An 18,707-nucleotide genomic window follows, 5' to 3' on the forward strand; every position below is an offset into this window, starting at 1 on the left:
TCACCTTCCGCCACGCTACCACCTGTAACTTGTATTTCCTAACTCCATGACTGACACAACTATCCACCAATCACAAAGCCAGTGTCTTGTGAATTTGCCCTGACTGCTCTTTCTCTTATAAGGATCCCGTGTTTCTGATTCTACGATCTAAACCTTGCCCCATTCTGTCTCCTCCTCTACATCTCCAGTGTCAGAATGTAAGTTCCATGAGACCAGGGACCTTGTCCAGCTTGTTCATTACCACAATATCAGTAGGGGATAGTGCTTAACAGCATGAATTTTGGAGCCCAATTACCTGATTCAAATCCTGACTCCATCAATTATTAGCTATCTAAGGAAGTGGAAGTTACATGACCTCTTCTCCCTCAGTTTCCCCATTGGTAAAATGGAGGATGATGATAGTACTGATTCATAGGGTTGTGGTAAGGGTTGAATCAGTTCATGCATGTATAGTACTTAGAAAAGAACAGGGCACATGGTAAGCACTCAATAAATATTGACTATTAATATTATACCCTACCACCTAGCATGGGGTAGGGTATAATATTAAGCATCAAAATATATTTTAAGCATCAAAAAATATTTATCATCAAACAACTAAGTATCAAATAATATATATCAACAGAAATGAATGAATGCCACTCCTCTAATTTAGACTCTTATTATCTTTGCTTAGACAATTGCAGTAGCCTCCTAACTGGGCTTACTTTCTGCTAACCATCCCATTCCCTTTTCCATTCATTCTACACACTACCATTAAGGTTATAACTTCTTGTATATAAACATGAAGGTGTGGTGCCACTCTATTGCTTAACACCATGCAGTGGATCCCCAAGCCCCATGGGGAGCCAGGGCATAGTCCAAACTCCTCAATAGAACACATGTGCATGAACATGTGATCTGGCAATTGCCTATCTCTTTACCCACCTTCATCCTTCACACAACCTGCACTCCATTTACCAAACCACTGGCAGTTCCCCAAATGAGTCGCATTCCTTTATTCCTCTCCTGCCCAGAATGCCCTCCCTCTGTCCTGTCCAGGTGACAAAGTCATCTTTTTCTTTTTTGCCAAGTCCCAGATGTAGGCACTTCCAGGCAGAGTTAGATACATTTATTATTGCAGCATTTATCAAATTACACTGTAACCATTTATTTACATGTCCACCCCCACTCCCCCAGGCTGCAAGCTCCTGAGAGCCAGATCATATTTAGATTTGTATTTCTGGCAAGAAGCACAAGGGCTATGGAAGCTTAATATCAATTTGCTGAATGGATGGTTAATTTTAAGAAGTACCTAATAAACCTTGGTATTTGTATTTCCTTAAATACTTGTTTTGGTTGCTACCTTTCTTAATAGAAATAGTCACTACTGCTTATGTTTACAAGTTTATTGGGTTCTAATTTTATCCTTTAAGATAAAAATTGCTAATATAATTCATTCATTCATTCATCAATAAATATTTATCAGGAGACATTTGTCAGATACTGATTTGAAGTGAACAAATCAGATATGGCCCCTACCCTCATGAGGCTTACAGTCTTTAAATCTATTAAGGATGAAGGACAGACTGACCTTGAACCAATAAACAGGTCCATGTAAAATCATAAATTGAAATGAGAGTTGTGAAGGAAAAAAACAGGTTATAAAGAGAAAGAATAATGGGAGGGACCTAATTTAGATAGAAGACTTATGGAAGTTCTCTTTGAAGAAGTTACATTAGAGGGAACACTAAAAGGTGGGTAGGAGTGAGCCACACAGAGTCATGGAGAAAGGGCATTCCAGGCAGAAGAAACAGCATGCGTGAAGACCTTAGGCAAGCGGAAGGCAGCTGCTGAGGCTGGGGCCTGGGAGTTGGGGACTGGGAGCAGACAAACCTAGAGAAGTTGTCGGGGGCTAGACAATGGGGTTTTGATCTAGAATATAAATTTCGTTTGTAGTTCATAGGGAAGACATTGAAGGTTGAACATATGGGAATGACAGGAACCTCTGGCAGGGCTCTGCCTGTGAGCACCACATAGCACTCTGAGGATGTGTGCGCTACTCTAGGTTTCAGTGGAGAAAAAAGCAAGTGACAACCCTTCTGTCCCTGCTCAGTAAAAGCTTTGATCACCAGCCCCTTCCCCTGAATATACTGGAGAAAAATAATGCAAGTGCATTTCAAGGGCCGCATGTGAGAAGATCCTAAGCTGTCCTGGCTGTTCAGGTAGAAGTTGTCATCTTCCTCAATGATTTCGGCTGTTGGAAGACATGGCCAGGCAGACAGAATCTAAAAGTTCTTCCAGGTGTGACATGAGTCCCTGGAGGTCAGTGACAGAAAACAGTGTCCAAAGCCAGATGCCACCATGGGAAGGGGGGCTTTGGAAGCCCCTGGGAGGCCATAACACCGCCTGGAAGGCTCCTGTCTCCCACATATTCGCAAAGCTCCATGATAAGCCAGACCCCTGCTAAGCGTCCACCTATGATGCAGAATAAACAGTGCCACCCGTCAAGCTGTCTCCAACCTTGCCCTCGGTTCCACTACCAAAAGAGGGAACCTTGCTGGGCTTGCCCCAGCAAGGTGTTATTTATGTTAAGCTAGGGCCACCGTGGCTTTCAGCTCTTACTGCTTTCAAGGTGCCCTTACAGACCTTCCCGCTGCCCCCTGCATATGCCAGAGTGTGAACACCTCCTCCCTCTCCACAGCCCCCGCAGTGGGGTTCGGGTGGGCGGGGAAGTGGTTTCATCCCTCTATATGCAGCCCTTGGAGACCTACTTAGGCAATTTGTCACTCAGGCTTCAAGCTGCCAGCCGAGGAGGGGAGCTGAGAAGACTCTATAATGAGATCTTTGTGCTGTAATTAAGTGCCTGGCTTTGTTTTACACCTATCTTTCCCGCCTTGCCCGATTCCACCGCCAAGCTCCTCCAGGCAGTGAGTGGGGAGTGTCAGCAGCTCTGTGATTACACCCTATGTGGCAGGTGGCAGGGAGCTCCTCCGCCTGCAGTCTGCACCCCACCCCCAGGCTTCCCCCACCACTAGTCTTAACTCAAGACAGTGTATTTCTGTCCTTGAACTAGATTTCACCCCAGAAAGTCACTCCACCGCTTTCTCATAAGGCTACCTTCTTTTAACCCTATGGTTGCAGGGCCTCTGGGGTGTCCATTTCTTTCTTTTGACACGTTCCTTTTCCTGAAAGTTTCAGCAAACCTCAAAGGCAGAGGGGGTGTGAAAAAGGAAAAGATAAGTTAGGGCAAAAAAACCACTGTTCTTATAGGACAGGAAGGGTCTGTCTTCTCTCTTGGGTCCTCCACACAAAATCGGAGCTTCCAAACACCCCAGCTCCCAAACATATGCAGTAGATTCTGCTGGCAAGAATGTGTCACTGTGATCTTCACATTTTAGCCTGAAGTTTAGCCTAGCTGAAGAAGCACCGGATTGGCAGTCGGAGAACATGGGATGGTGCTTCTCTTTGGCCTGGCTGTGCTTTCGGACAACACTTCAGGTTTTCGGCCTGAGTTTCCTTCTCTGCACGATGAGGAGAGAATGGGAAGGGGCAATGCTGGCCTGTGTGATCTCGATGGACATTGTGGGAGTCTGCAGAGACCGAAGCAAAACCTCCGCGTCTTCTCCTCGGGCCTCGCCTCTCACAGCCCTGGGAGAAAATCCTTCCCCGTGCTGGGGCGTGGCCGAGACGGGGGCGTGGCCTCGCCGGTGGGCGGGCCCTTCTGTGGGCGGGGCCGCGGGGCTTTGTGGAGCCCGAGCAAGGGCGCAGCTTCTGCGGCCGGGAGTAGCCAGACGAGGCGCGGGCGGCGCGGGGAGGCGTCCCAGAGGTGAGCGCCCTGCAGCGGCAGGGGACGGGCCGGGGGCCCTAAGTCGTAGGCGGCGCGGGGCGGGGACGCGGCTGCCTGCGGCGGTCGGACGCCTCTCCGCCCTCCCCCCGTCTGTCCCGGTCTATTTTACAATCTATGTCCAACTCGCGCCGCCTCACTAGGCGGCGCTCTCTGCCCTGCGGCACCCGCGAGACGTGGGGTCTGTCGGCCCGGGGACGGCGTGAGGGTGTCATGTGGGTGCCCTGTGCCTGACAGATTGGAGACGAGGAGATCTCGGCAGTGACGAAGTCACCCACATCCTCTCCTTGAAACAGAGCGGGTCCCTCTTGTGCTGTCTCACTGTCACTCTCGCCTCTACCCTGTGGAAGAGGCAGGTGGCTTGTCCCCACTTTCTTCCTTGGAGAAGGGAGACAGAGGGCCACCTCCAGCAGGGCTGTAGAAATCCCAGAAAGTCACTGAGCTGCTCAACAAAAGGCCCTAAACACCCCACCCCACAGCACCAGGCAGTGCACCCTGGCCAAGACTCCGTGGTAAATATTGCCGCCTTTATGTTGAGAGGGGGAAAAAAAAAAGCCTGCCCGTGAAGATCATCGCCCAGTGGCCATGCTCCTGTGAAAACACAATTGGAAAACCATGTCCTAAGGGGCGAGGGTGGGACTGGGACCATGCTGTGGCTTGGGTGATTGATGGTCGCGGGAGTGAGGGTGCTGCCCCGGGAAGGCGCTGAGGCCCTGTTGGGTGGGAATCAATGGCTGCGACTTTCTCCGGGAGGAGGGAGAGCGGTGTTGTTACCTAGTGTTAGGAGCACGTCCGTCCAGCACCGTGAATTGCCAACAAGCAGAGTAACTCCAGTGTCCTTCAGATACTGTTGCTGAGCAGTGACCTAATCAATGAGATGCTCTGTTTGGACGGCAGGTACCTCTGTAATGCCGCCCTCTTGCTCAGTGCCTGAAAGAGGCGTTGGTGACTCCCCGCTAATGCTAGGGGTAGCTACCCTGCCGGAGCAGTCAGGCTCTTGCAGGGCCTGTGTGGTTTCATCAGTTTTCTCCTGCATTTACCCATCCCCTCTGAATTCTGAAAAGTGTGTCCAAGATCTCTTGGACTCCTTGACTCACTTCATCCTTGTTCCTGTGGGCAGAAAACAATTCCCAGTGTGTCATGCACAGCCAGTCAGAAGGGAAGCCCTGGAGCAGAGCCCTGGGAAAAGTTCTGTGGAGCTAGATGCTAATTATTCAGTTACTGGATTGTGAGGAAATTCCAGGGGAGGTCCCAGAGGAGGGACCGGGCTAAAGCTAATTACCAAGCAGTACAAAAATTATATATATATATACACGCACTTTTTTTTCTTTTTTTGAGACAGAGTCTCGCTCTGCCGCCCAGGCTGGAGTGCAGTGGCGCGATCTCAGCTCACAGAAACCACTGCCTCCCAGGTTCAAGCGATTCTCTTGCCTCAGCCTCCCAAGTAGCTGGGATTACAGATGCCTACCACCATGCCTGGCTAATTTTTGTATTTTTAGTAGAAACGGGGTTTCACCATGTTGGTCAGGCTGATCTCCAACTGCTGACCTCAGGTGATCCGCCTGCCTTAGCATCCCAAAGTGCTGGGATTACAGGTGTGAGCCACTGCACTGGGCCAAAAATAATCTAAATTTCAACAGTCAGTATGACCATGTCTGTGCATATGGGCCTAATTATCAGTCTGACTGATTCTTCCTTCCAAAATGATGGCAGAGGATCACCTCTTTGGACATTTACAGCTCTGAGCAAAGCAAAAAGCATGTAGGTGCCATTGTCTGAATGTAAAATCAGCCCTGCCAGGTTTTTGATGTTGTTCCTGAGGAGGAAGCACCTCTCTGGAGGAAGGTGTTTCCAGAACAGTGCCTCCGTTGTTCATTCCTGTGCATCAGGAAGTTTGGCTCTGCTGAGTGTTGAAAGCAAAACTCTCCTGTTTGTTTGTTTCTGTATGCTGACAGACTCAGACAGCAGACAGCACTGCAGTGTCCAGTTACTGCACCCAGATGTGTTTGTTTCACTCCTAACATTGTGGGAAAGAATGCAGAAGGCAGATCCAAAGCTTCCATCAGATTTCCCGAAGCTTGAGTGATTCCCAGCCTTGGTCCTTTAATGTGTGAGCCACAGCGTATAGTGTCTTCAGCGTATAGTGTCTCTGGGACAAACCCAAGTCTGAGGCACAGTCCCTGCTGTCCAGAAGTTCCTAGGTCTAAGTGGGACGACAAAACCAGCACCTGTGAAACAATTAGAGAGCAATTAAGTGCGAAAGTATGTGGCAGCATCTGCTAGCTCAAAGAAGACAGCTAGTGTGGACTGACTGGGAAAGGAAGAGAGAGCTTCACAGAGCCAGCTGGTGTTCAGGTTGACTTAAGAATGACCATCAAGGGCTGGGCCAGGCCCAGGAAAGGAAGCATGAGGATATATGAAACTCACAATAACCAAAGGCACTTGCTGCCCAGAGCCAATCCAAATTCCTGCCTTCCAGGAATTCTGGCTGTGGGTCCTGCCACTCTCTTCCTGCACCCAGTCATACTGCCCTTCTTATAGCATTCTAACCATGGCTTTTTTTTTTCTTTTTTTTTCTTTTTTTCTGAGATAGAGTCTCACTCTGTCACCCAGGCTGGAGTGCATTCGTGTGATCTTGGCTCACTGCAACCTCCGCCTCCTGGGTTCAAGTAATTCTCCTGCCTCAGCCTCCCGAGTAGCTGGGACTACAGTCACGTACCACCATGCCCAGCTAATTTTTGTATTTTTAGTGGAGACGGGATTTCACTATGTTGGCCAGTCTGGTCTTGAACTCCTGACCTCAGGTGATCCCTCTGCCTTGGCCTCCCAAAGTGCTGGGATTACAGGCATGAGCCACCGCGCCCGGCCTGACCATGCGTTTTTTGTGTGCCTCCTTCACTTTATGCCTACTCTCCTATGCTCAAAATGCTCTGCTGAGCAATCCTCTACAGTTTTTAAGAAGCAGCTCAAATGACACCTTCTCCAGTGAAGACTTCCCTGGCAGGCCCCTATCCGAGTTTTTGAGCAGAATTGGAGGGTTTTTCCTTTGTCCTCCATTAGTCCTTGCATAGACCTCTTTGAAGCTCTGTATTGTCCATAGGAGTTAAGGGGTCTTTGACCCACTCATTGAAGCAGATCTGTGTCTCACTTACCTAGGGCTCCCCTGAGCCAAATTTGGTGTCTGGCACATAAGAGGCATTTGATAAATGATTCTTGATTGAAATTCAAGTCCTTATAGGTAACGGTGAAGTGCCCTACCAACTTGGAGTAGACGGCATGGGTTATGTGTTATAGAGAGTCTCAGATTAGATAAATTACATGGAGCCAATTCCCAGAGGCCTTGAGGAGTCTGAGTGCAATGCAGTGGTGGTGCTCAAAACTCATAGCACCCCCTATTGCCTTCACTGTAGAATTCTGCCCCCAGCATATCCTCTTTAGCCTCATCTTCCCCCAGCTCCCACCTTGAACCCACAAATCTACCTTCTGAGCCACTCCAGCCCCAGGTAGCTCCCCAGGCCTGGGCTGTCTCTTCTCCTTTGTCCATGCTGTTTGGCAGCCTTGACCAGGAATGCCTACTGCTCTCCCCAGCTAATTCCTGATCATTAAGACTCCAGATCTGAATCCTCTATGTGCAGAGGCCCCTCAGGCTGGGTTTTCAAGTTCTCTGTGCTCCGTAGCACCCTGCACAGCCTCTAACAGCATTTACCACACCCTCTTCTGGCTGCTGTTTACTTGACCATCTCCCTGCTGGTTAGCTCCCTGAAGGCAGGGATTGGGTTAATCCTTGATATATCCCCCATCGGCTAATGTTGTTCCTAGGAGATGGTGTCCAATAAGTGTGCACTGGATGGCAGGCTGAAACAGGGTGGTAAAAATATCAAAAGAAGGACAAATCTAGAGACATCTGGAAGGGGAAAACTAGAATTTGGTGATTAGTTATATAAAAAGAGTGTATTAGTCTGTCCTTAGACTGCTAATAAAGATATACCTGAGTCTGAATGATTAATAAAGGAAAGAAGTTTAATTGACTCACAGTTCCACATGGTTGGGGAGGCCTCACAATCATTGTGGAAGGCAAGGAGGAGCAAAGTCACATCTTACATGGCAGCAGCCAAGACAGCATGTGCAGGGGAACTCCCATTTATAAAACCATCAAATCTCTTGAGACTTATTCATTATCACAAGAACAGCACGGGAAAGACTTGCCCCCATGATTCAATTACCTCGCACTGAGTTCCTCCCACAACACGTGGGAATTATGGGAGCTACAATTCAAGATGAGATTTGGGTGGGGACACAGCCAAACCATATCAAAGAGTAAGGGACAAGGTTCCTTAAAACCTATGAGGCAGGTGGAGATGGTGTCCTACAGGGGTAGGATTCCCTGGCCTGGGGAGAGGTCTGCTTATATGTCTCTGAGTACTATGCAAAAATGTTTTTGTTTCCTGGAGGATTTTCAAAAAATATTAAGTCACTTTGAGACATGTTGAGTCTGATGACAAAATGGAAATGTTCTAGAGTCAACTGAAACACACCTTTGAGTACAGGTGAGGTCGGGCCTAGAGAAAGATTTTGGGAGCTTAGTGGTGACAGTTTAACTTGTGAAAGCAAATGTGGTCACTGAGGGAAGAAGCCTAAAGCAGAGAACAAAGTCTTGGGGAAACCTGGAAGCCATGGGAGTTGGAAAAAGAAAAGGATCTGTTGGAAAATAGAATGACAGAAAGATAGAGAAAAAATCAAGGAAGCCAAAGGAAGAGATATTTCAAGAAGAAATATGTGGCCAAAACTGCCCAATGCTAAAAAAGCAAAAAACAAAACACCAAACCACACACACACACACCACTAGGAGATTCAAAAAAGAAAAGAGGCTAGGTACAGTGGTTCATGCCTGTAATACCTTGGGAGGCCAAGGCAGGAGGATTGTTTGAAACCAAGAGTTCAAGACCAGTCTGGGCAGCATAGTGAGACAGCCCCCTACACACACACAAAAATTATCTGAGCATGGTGGTGCATGCCTATAGCCCCAGCTATTCCAGAAGCTGAGGTGGGAGGATCACTTGAACCCAGGAGTTCAAGGCTGCAGTGAGCTCCGATCGTACCACTTCACTCCAGTCTGGGTGATGCAATGAGACCTGGTCTAAAAAAAAAAAAAAAAAAAGACCTGAGGAGGTTAAAGAGAGGCTAGTTACTGAGTTACTGGGCAGTGGAAATGTTGGGTGGAGTTTTTAGACTTCTTGTCTGAGGAATTTGGCCGTAAAAGAAAGAAGGAAGGAATGATCTGCTCAAGAGAAGACGTTCTGTTTGTTTTATGGTAAGAGAGATCTGCCTGCCTTTGATCACACTAGGGAAGGAGCTCATTTATGCTAAAGGAATATGGATAAATATTTATATTGTTCACATTGGTTATATTTCATTTAAACCTTCCTATCCTGCTTTCCCCTCCCCTGCAAGTGTCCCATAGAACTTTCTTTCTGGGGAATTGCCAAAGTCATGGTATTGCTAAATCCAGTGACAGGGTGTTGCAACACTGAAATGATTTGTTCTCACCTCACTGGCCTGTAATAAGCTTCTCTCAAACACCTCCAAACAACTTTGCTTCCTAATAGTGCTAGTCAGGCATTTTCTGTTTTACTGTGCACAAATTAATAACACCAGCAATAACAGCAAATGCATAGATAGCACTTAACTCTGAGCTAGAGACTATTCTGAGTACCTATGAGGAGTAAATGGTGAACCAGTATTCAAGCTCAACATATCTGTCTTCAGGGTCCATGCACTTAAAGCACTATGCTAAATTCAAGATAAATAAGTTTGTATTTTACCATAGATTGATGTTCATGTTCCTGACACTACTACAACATTCATAGTCCTGATGCTACTGACGACGTGGCTTGTCCACAGTCACCAAACCAGGCATCTCTCTGGACCCAGGTTCACTGTGGGTTGAACTAGCTTTAATAGTCAATAAGGCCAGGGACAGTGGCACACGCCTGTAATCCCAGCACTTTGGGATGCTGAGACGGGCAAATCTCTTGATCCCAGGAGTTCGAGACCAGCCTGGGCAACATGGCGAGACCTGCTTCTACAGAAAATAGAAAAATTAGCTGGGCATGGTAGCATGTGCCTGTAGCCCCAGCTACTTGGGAAGCTGAGGTGGGAGGATCACCTGACCCGGGGGAGTTCGAGGCTGCACCATGATCACACCACTGCACTCTAACTTGGGTGACAGAGTGAGACTCTGTCTCAAAAAAAAAAAAAAAAGAAAGAAAGAAATTAAAAAATAGTAAATAATTTGATAGTCAACAAGTAATCTGCCACATGCAAAGTATTGCAAGGGACCAAAAAATATAAGCTATGTGTCCCATCTCATTTACTCTTCATAACCATCCCATTTTATAGTCAGGGAAACTGTCTGGATTTGAACTCAGAAGACCATAATAAAGGCAAAATCGAAAGCCACTTTTAGTCCTGAGTTTCTGGGGTCTGAGATTCCTCCTCATCTTGGTCAGCGATATAACTAGGTTCGGATAGTTTCAAGACTACCTTTTATTTTCTTTCCCAACCTGTGAACCAAAAGGGTAGTGAGTATGAATCTCTAGTATGCACAGATGTGCAAAAAATACTACCTCTCCTCTATTTTCTAGATATTAATATTGGTTTAGAGCCTTCATCTCATCTGGCTGGCAACCATAGAAACCACCCCAGGTTGTGTCACTGTGTCACAATTTCAGATCTTTTATGCATTGCCAAGATCCCAGGGGCATGGGTGCAGGTGTCTCCTGCTCCCCCATCTGGTCCACTCGGGTTACCACTGAATGCACTCTTGTGCCTGTCTTGCCTAGCAAGTCCCCACTGCTTCCAGACCACATAGCTAACACTGGGGTCCTGCCAGAGTCCTGTCTTCCTGGGACCCACAGGCCTCTTTTCCCTTCCTGTCTTCCTGTTTCTAGAAGCATGCCTCTCTGCTTCTACCCATCAGCACCCCCCACCTCTCTTCCCCCAACTTGGCAAAGCCTTGTGTCCCAACCTAAGGCCCTGTTTGGGAAATCGAAGCCAGAAGAACCTGCAAGCTATTCCTGGAAGGGTTCTGACATGTACCTGCCCTGGGCCAATGACTAGGGAGCTGGCTACAGAGGTGGAGGTGAGCCTAGGAAAGTAGAAATACAAGGAGAGGGGAAAAAAAAGTTGTCTAATCTCAAAATATCTAGCCACAGACACAAGATCCTCTGAGGGTAATTTCTTGAGGGGGGAAAAAGTTGCTATTTAAAGCTAGGATATATGTGGATGCATTTTTTTCATTGGTACATTAATAACATCATTTTCCACTATGTGTCTTCAAGATCTGGTGTAACAGGCTTGTAAATTTGCCAGAATGAAGAAGGAATGTTCTGCTCCAGGGAGGATTGGCTCTGGTCTGTGATTGCTGTCATGATGATACTGAGCAAGTTTCCTTAGATAACTTTAGAGTTAACAAGGATGTAAAAATGCTTCCATTTCAGACTTACCGTTATACATACGCAGAAACTGAGGACAATGAAAGTTAGACTTGTCTAGGATACCCAGACTGTAGCTGAAGGAGGATTAGAACTGAGATTTACCCTTTCCCAGCCCAGCACTTTTGCCATGGTCTCATTTATCTTGGAAGTAACCACCACTAGCAAGTTGGAACCCAATCAACTAGCTGACTCCCTGCCCTGACTCAGAATGGAGCACAGCCACCCTGGGCAGCCTGCCCAGGCAGATTCCACATGCAATAAACCTCCTTTGGGTCCCAGGACACTGGGCACAGGGTGGGGACCTGTGCTTCCAGCAGGGGTACGCTCCCCAGCCTCACCTGTCCCTGCTTACAGTCCCTCAGGCAACACCAGTGAAATCGCTTCCTCTCAGGGCGTCTTCATCCTGGCCTGAGTGCCCCCCACCTTTCCCTCTCAGCCTCTTAAGGGTTCACCTTGCATCAGGGGGTGTCTCCAGCAGCTGCATGGTGCATTGGATTTTATCTGCCTGGGAAACTTTCTCTTGATGCCTTTGCTAGCCCAGCACAGACTACACATCCCTCTCAGAACAGTTCTCAAGTGTTTGATACTCTCTCTTCACATTCCTATTCCGTGTCTAACCGATCAGTTTAATAGGGTTCCTAAGTCCCCGGTCACCATCCCCACCACAACTGTTTCCAATTTACATCACAATCCAAATGATTTTTGCAGCGCTTAGCAGATTGTCTGTGTCATTACTTTCAGGGATGCTATATTGGACTTCCCTACTCTCATCTGCTCCAGCTCCCTGATCTTACAGTTGCCCAGCTTTCCTGGCAATTGACTTTGCTCATCAATACACAGGATTTAGCTGAGTAGCATCCAGGGAGGATGTCGGAGCCTCAGATGTTAATTTTCTAATTGAGAATATTGGCGCTGTCTGAACCTGGAGACAGATAGGGATGTTCACTTTGTAGACGAGCTACCTTTTCCCGACGATTTTAAATGTTATGCTAGTTGTTCGTTTTTAATATCACTCAGACAAAATGATGTCTTTCAATCAGATGCTTTAAAATTGTGTGATAAAGAGTTATAATGTGCTGACAACAGGGAAGCCATTCTGTACCTAAACCATGTGGGTTTTCAACATAACTATTTTCAGAATATCAGCGCCTTTGCTTGCTGCTGTTTTTGTTGCTTTCTGATGCTGGGAATTACCACCTAAAGATAGTAAAGAAAACAGAGGAAGCTTTCCGGTAATTTCCCACTCATGCTAAAGAAACACAAAATCACCGCAGTGCCTTGAGAAATTTCCTTTCCCTCTCTCACTTTCCACTTCAGTGGTGTTCTAAAGGGAAGGCGTTTCTGGTGAGGGGTAGTTGCGTAAATGATGGCTGCCTACTTCAGCAAGCAAGAACTGTTGGGAGTATTAAGCATGTGTAACTGGATCCTCTGGTTTGGGCACTGGAGGATCCTTGCAAGCCGGAAGCAGGCTGTTGCTGCCGGGGTAGGGGGCGGCGGGAGTGGGAGGTAGAAACTATTATTGCTGTGATTTTATAGGCAGTAAACTGATGCTCAGAGAGGTTCAGCACTTGCCCAAGCTCACGTACCTACCAAACTGTGGAGTTAGGATTTGAATCTAGCTACAAACTTAGTTGTCATTGAAATGTCTAAATGCACTCTGTTGCGCAAGCGATAGGAACTTCCCAGCGGAGCTCAGCTCAGGACCGCTTGCAGCTCCTCCCCGCCCCGCTCGACTCTCCCCCGCAGCTCCGCGGGCTCCTCCCCCTCGGTCCCTGCCCCTTGTGCGCCCTCTGCTGGTCTCCAGGGAAAGCGCCTCTCCTGAAACCAGAGACGTAGCACCCAAGCTGTCCTGTTTCCTTAGCTCCTAGTAAAGCGATATGACCCATCCATCCCCTCCTCCTCAAAGCCTCACATGAATCTTCTTTGAGGCACTCTCTGATGCTTCACTCTTCAGCGCTGAGAAAAATGGGGAGGGGGGAGTGAATGTATTAGTATAGCCCATTCTCAAAACCAGTCGTGCAGCATCTTAGTCATGCCTCATCCTGGAAGAATGAGGCAGCTCACATGGGCATGGGAATAATGAGCAGGGAGGTGAATCACAGGCTCTTAGGTTCTCACCGCTAACAGTGTGGTCAGTGGACCGGCAGCAGCATCACCTGGGAGCTCGTTAGAAATGCAGACTCTCAGGTCCCGCAGCCACAGCCCTGATGAATCAGAATCACCGTTTCAAGGAGGTCCCGGGCCGTTTCAGGTTCCGAGCTCGCTTTGAGACCCTGTGGATGTTTTGCAGCATATTGAATTTTGATTCTGTTTAAAGGTCACAGTGACAACTAAGTTTGCAGCTGGATTCAAATCCGAGCTCCACAATGTAATAAATATGAGATCTTAGACAAGTGCTTAAGCTCTCTGCGTTAATCATCTATAAAATAATGAAAAGCAGTATAAGTCAACTCTTCAACTTTCAGGACATCGTTCACCCGAAACCCGAAATCCAATAACTGTGCGCTGTCTTCTAGCACAGCCATAATTTACCTAGATGTACTGCTTAGAAGTCTCACTCTGATGGTGACCTTAGTTCTATTTGTCCCTGGAGAGCCACCAGACCGTTTTGTCTGGAGGTTCTCTGCTCACTGGACAATAGGGACGGTGGAATTGTCCTCATCCTTGTTCTTGAGTCTTTAGAAACCAAATGACCCCAGAAATGTCATGGAAGAGATTTTTAGGTCCCAGAGGAACTGAATGACTTAGGCATCCACCTTCTGAACAGAAGCTGGGCCAGAGATTTCTCAAGATCCCTTCAAACTTGGTGTTCTGTACACCTTGATTTGCAAAGTGGTCTTGATCTTTTCCAGTTAAAATTCCATTTAGTAGAGATACACAGAAAGTTTGCAATTCTTCCACAAGAAAACTGCTGTATGGCATAGAAAAATATCTACGTAATTTTTTTGGTTTCTTCTTCTTAATTAGCTTTCCTATTCTTCCTTAGGAAAACAAAAAGCCCTTTCTCCTGATTCACCAAAATATAAAATACTGACTGCCATCACTGTGATGAGATTCCTATAGTCTCAGGAACTGAAGTCTTTAAACAACCAGGGGACCCTCTGCCCCTAGAATAAGAACACATTAGAAGTCCCTTCTGCTAGGACAAGGAGGTAAGTGCTTCTGGTAAAAATGTATCGTGTGTGTATCTGTGTGTGTGTGTGTGTGAGATACATATACAAATTTATACATATTTGTACATTTATATACTTACGTATGTATGTATATTTGAGATAGGGTCTCTCTGTTGACCAGGCTGGAATACAGCAGTGTGATCATAGTTCACTGCAGCCTCAAACTCTTAGGTTCAGCGGATCCTCCTGCCTCAGCCTCCCAAAGAGCTCAGACCACAGGTGCACACCAGCATGCCTGGCTAATTTTTCTATTTTTTGTAGAGACAAGGTCTCACTGTGTGGCCCAGGGTGGTATGGAACTCCTGGGCTCAAGCAATCTTCCCATCTTGACCTCCCAAAGTGCTGGAATTACAGGCGTGAGTCACCATGCCCAGTTCTATCTTCAAAATATTAATGGGGAAAAATATTGCTGGGGTACTTAAGTTGTGCCAAGTACTACAGGGGGATCCTGTGTGAATAAAACTGAGTGCCTGCCCCTCAAGACTTACAATCTAGTGGAGAAGGCATAATGTAATAAACATGCCATGATGGAGATGTACCCAGAATACCAGGGGAGGGAGATGAAGAGTGTATGTAGGCCGGGCGTGGTGGCTCATGCCTGTAATCCCAACACTTGGGAGGCTGAGGCAGGTGGATCGCTGGATCCCAGGAGTTCGAGACCAGCCTGGGCAACATGGTGGAACCCTGTCTCTACAAAGCAAAAACAACAACAACAACAAAATTAGCTGGGCATGGTGGTGCAAGCCTGTAGTCCCAACTACTTGGGAAGCTGAGGTGGAAGCATCACTTGAGCCCAGGGGGTTGTGGCTGCAGTAAGCCCTGATTGCACCACTGTACTCCAGCCTGGGTAACAGAGCGAGACCTTGCCTCAAAACAAAAGAAACTAGTGCACGTAGAAGTGTGAGAAGTGCACGTAGAAGTCTCATGGCAGAGGTGGCCTCTGAGGTGGCCTTCAATGGGGCAGTTGGAATGGGATGAGCAGATGAGATGTGCACGAGCATTCTAAGCCCTGGGACCAGCCTAAGCTGAGAGATCAGGTGGAGGGCAGACTCTGAGAATGGCAAGTTAGACGTTGAGCACAAGGCAGTGATGGGACGCCAGTGTAGATACAGCCAGGAAGGCAGGGTGGCTGGAGTTTCCCCCTCTGTGAAATGAAAGGGTTCAAGCACCGAGGGCCTCTCCTGTCAACCATTCTAGAATTTGCTTAGAGTCTGTGGTGGGGACCCTGAGGTCATCCTGAAGAGTCTGAGTGATAATGGGCATGAGGAATCAGTGAAGACTTCTAATCAGAGTCATGCCCTAGGAAGCCCCCTCAGATAGCAAGGGGTGTGTGTGTCAGGATCAGGGTCAGGCTTACTCTGGGAGCCTAGCAAGGTGGTGTCTCCCATATCTAGAGAGGAGGCAGTGGAGCCTTGCAGCCGGGCAGTGGCTGTAGAATTGGAAGAAGGGGAATGGATGCTGGAGGCATCCTGATATGAAATTCACAGAACTGGCTGCCAACAGCATTGATGCCCTGCTTGAGGCTTCCTCCAGCTGGGAATTAAGGAAACCAGAATGACCTCACCCTCCTGGTTAGATTTTAAGGATATATACACTAAAGATAGAAATGAGGATCCATGAGCAAAGATGAATATGAGGCAGTGTCTGACCAGTGAGAAGGGTCTCAGAAAGGCCATAGCCCTAAATGCTCTGAATTTGGGGGAAATGCTACAAATATGCAAAATGATTTTTCAAGCTCTGTTCAGATAAGGAAGAAGCAACAAGCTCACTGTCAGAAGCAGATGGTGCAATGGTGTAATACTAGCAGATAACCACTCCCTGACAGGAGAGAAGTGATGGCCCATGTGGGAGAGAAAGAAGCAAGCAAGTGACGTGTGGCTGTTCTGAATCTGCCCAAGTCCTTCTCAGACCAGCCCATCCAAGGAACCCAGAGAATTGGCAGAGGAGCTCTCTGCACCTAGCAGCCTTTTCTGCAGGGCCACGAAGAGGGAAGGAGGCACCAGGCAGGATGTGAGCAAATTCATTCATTCAGCAGATATTTGCCAACATACTACATTCTAGGTGCTGGCAACACGGTGAGCCAAAGAGAACCGAACAATACCTGGCCTCCGGAACAAAATTCTGATTCACAAAATGGGACACAGGTGGGCTTTTAAACCACAAACCAGTGAGCTTGACAGCAACTGTGGACAAATTTCTAGGAGGTTTGGTAGGTGGTCTGCAGCTCTGTGGAATGGTGTGGGGATCCCTGTATGTCAGCCTGTGTTTCTGAATGGTGAGTCACAGAGAACTCAGCTTGTTTCCATCCTGACAGGGTTACCCTTTTCTAGCAACTCTAGGAATTTGGCAGGGCATTGACAGTCTCTCGGGGTACCCCCCAACCCCCACCCATTGCTAATGGAACAAAGGCTGCACATAAAAGTGCACATGAAAGGGAAATTTAGGCTACACTTAATAGATGTGCTTTGCATTACGGAATCATAAAGACCTAGAGAGGCAAACAGACCCTAATGAGACCACCCGGCATCAGTAAATAAATCAACCATTCTGCAGTGCACAGAAGCCTCGTATGCTGATTCTCTGAGTCCTCTTTAGATAACAGTAGTCAGTCGACAGTCTTATACCCCGCTGTGTTAATCCCTGATGCTAATGACTGTTGCTGCTCAGGCGTGTGATGGGTCTGAGGAGAAACCTAGGTAGGAGCTCGCTTTCCATTTTGCTCACATGAGCGGATTGCCTGTTCCTGGCCGTGGAGTGCATTTTGCACGAGTGAGCTGCCCTCCCTCCTTCACCTCGTTAGCCTGAGTGTGAGCTGCCTAGGGCACCTGCCTGACCCCAGCTTTCCCTCCCCGTGGCGCTGCTGGGTGCTGCTCCCCGGGACTGCGGCAGAGCCCTCCTCGCGGGCGCCGCTCCTGACATGGTGTCCGGCCGCACGGATGACCGGTAGAGGGCAGCAGCGCGCTCCGGGTCCTGAGCAGGGCCTTCCTTTTCAGACTCGCAGTAGGTCCGCTGCTGAGGGACGGGGCCTGATGGGCTAGGGGCAAGGGCAACCTGGTGAAGGAGTGGGATCACTGCAGGAGGAAGAGAAAGAGGAGACGTGGAGAAGTGGTGCTGACCACATTGGCGTGTTGAACACTGCACATTTATGTGGGCCCCAACGTGCCTGGCGTGTGCACGCGACCGGAGCCCAGCCGTCAGGTGTAGACATGCAGGAGGCTGGCAGATGGGTTAGAAGAGCAAGGAGGCACAGCAGTTGGAGGTGTCGAAAGAGGGTTTGAAGAGAAAGCCCGGAGTGCCTGGAATGGTGAGGAGGCATGAGGAGGCTGACACCGTGAAAGGCAGGGACGGCTCAAGGGCACTTTCAAGGCCATCAGGGAATGGTGTGGAGAAGTGAGCGCGCACAACAGCTGGAGGGGGCGGTTGTGAGGAGGGTCGGAGAGAAGGCCCTCCTTTCACCGGTAGAGGGTCGTGACTGCAAGGTGTCCAGGTTCTTGGGGTTTTGAACAAAGAATTGGACAAAACGCCTAGCAAAGCAAAGAAAGAGTGAAGCAACAAAAGAACAAAAGCAGGGATTTATTGAAAACCAAAGTACACTCCATAGTGTGGGAGCAGAGCCAAGCAACGGGCGGCTCAGGGGCCTGGATGCAGAATCTTCTTGGGTCCAAATACCTGCTAGAGGTTGCTCATTGGCCACTTCATGCTCACCTTATGTAAATGAAGTGGTGGCCTGCAATCAGGCTGATTGGTTGCAGAAAGCAGCTGACCAGAGGCTGAAGTGAATTTACAAAGGCCAGGCTCCTGTGCAAAATACCTGATTGGTTGCAAAAAGCAACCAATCAGTGGCTAGGAAGAAGTTACAGTTATTCTTCTATGCAAATGAAGACTCGGCAGGGAATCAGTCTGATTGGTTGTGGACAGCAGCCATTCAGAGGCTGGAGTGAAGTTACAAAGTTGCAAATGAAAACTCACCTGCAATCAGTCTGATTGGTTGCAGACAGCCAATTTCCCATCTGCTGTGCAGAAAAGGACAAAGGGAGTAGCGTCTGGTCCTTTTGTTACTTAGGCGTGGAAAGTTTGGGTTTTCCTTTCAGTTTAGTTCTAGGAAGTCAGCGTGAAACAGCCTTAGGTTCCCTGCTTCCAGACCCTATTCTGCCTCACTCCCACATTGTTCCATTGTCAGGAATAAACGACTCGGGGGGTAAGGTAGACCTC

At 48.0% G+C, this 18,707-nt stretch overlaps 1 protein-coding gene across 5 annotated transcripts in view; it reads left to right on the forward strand.

The window, feature by feature from the left end:
* The first annotated feature begins 3,722 nt into the window (after positions 1 to 3,722).
* The window catches only part of TLR5 (toll like receptor 5), a 33,018-nt gene continuing 18,033 nt past the window's right edge, over positions 3,723 to 18,707 (forward strand). For all 5 annotated transcript variants that reach the window (XM_050780004.1, XM_050780015.1, XM_050780034.1 and 2 more), the window contains exons 1-2: positions 3,723 to 3,808; positions 14,309 to 14,474. The gene's annotated coding sequence lies outside the window, so the exon portion shown is untranslated. The remainder of the gene's footprint in view (positions 3,809 to 14,308; positions 14,475 to 18,707) is intronic.

Source organism: Macaca thibetana, chromosome 1 (genome assembly GCF_024542745.1).
Source record: "Macaca thibetana thibetana isolate TM-01 chromosome 1, ASM2454274v1, whole genome shotgun sequence".
Taxonomy (NCBI): Eukaryota; Metazoa; Chordata; class Mammalia; order Primates; family Cercopithecidae; genus Macaca; species Macaca thibetana.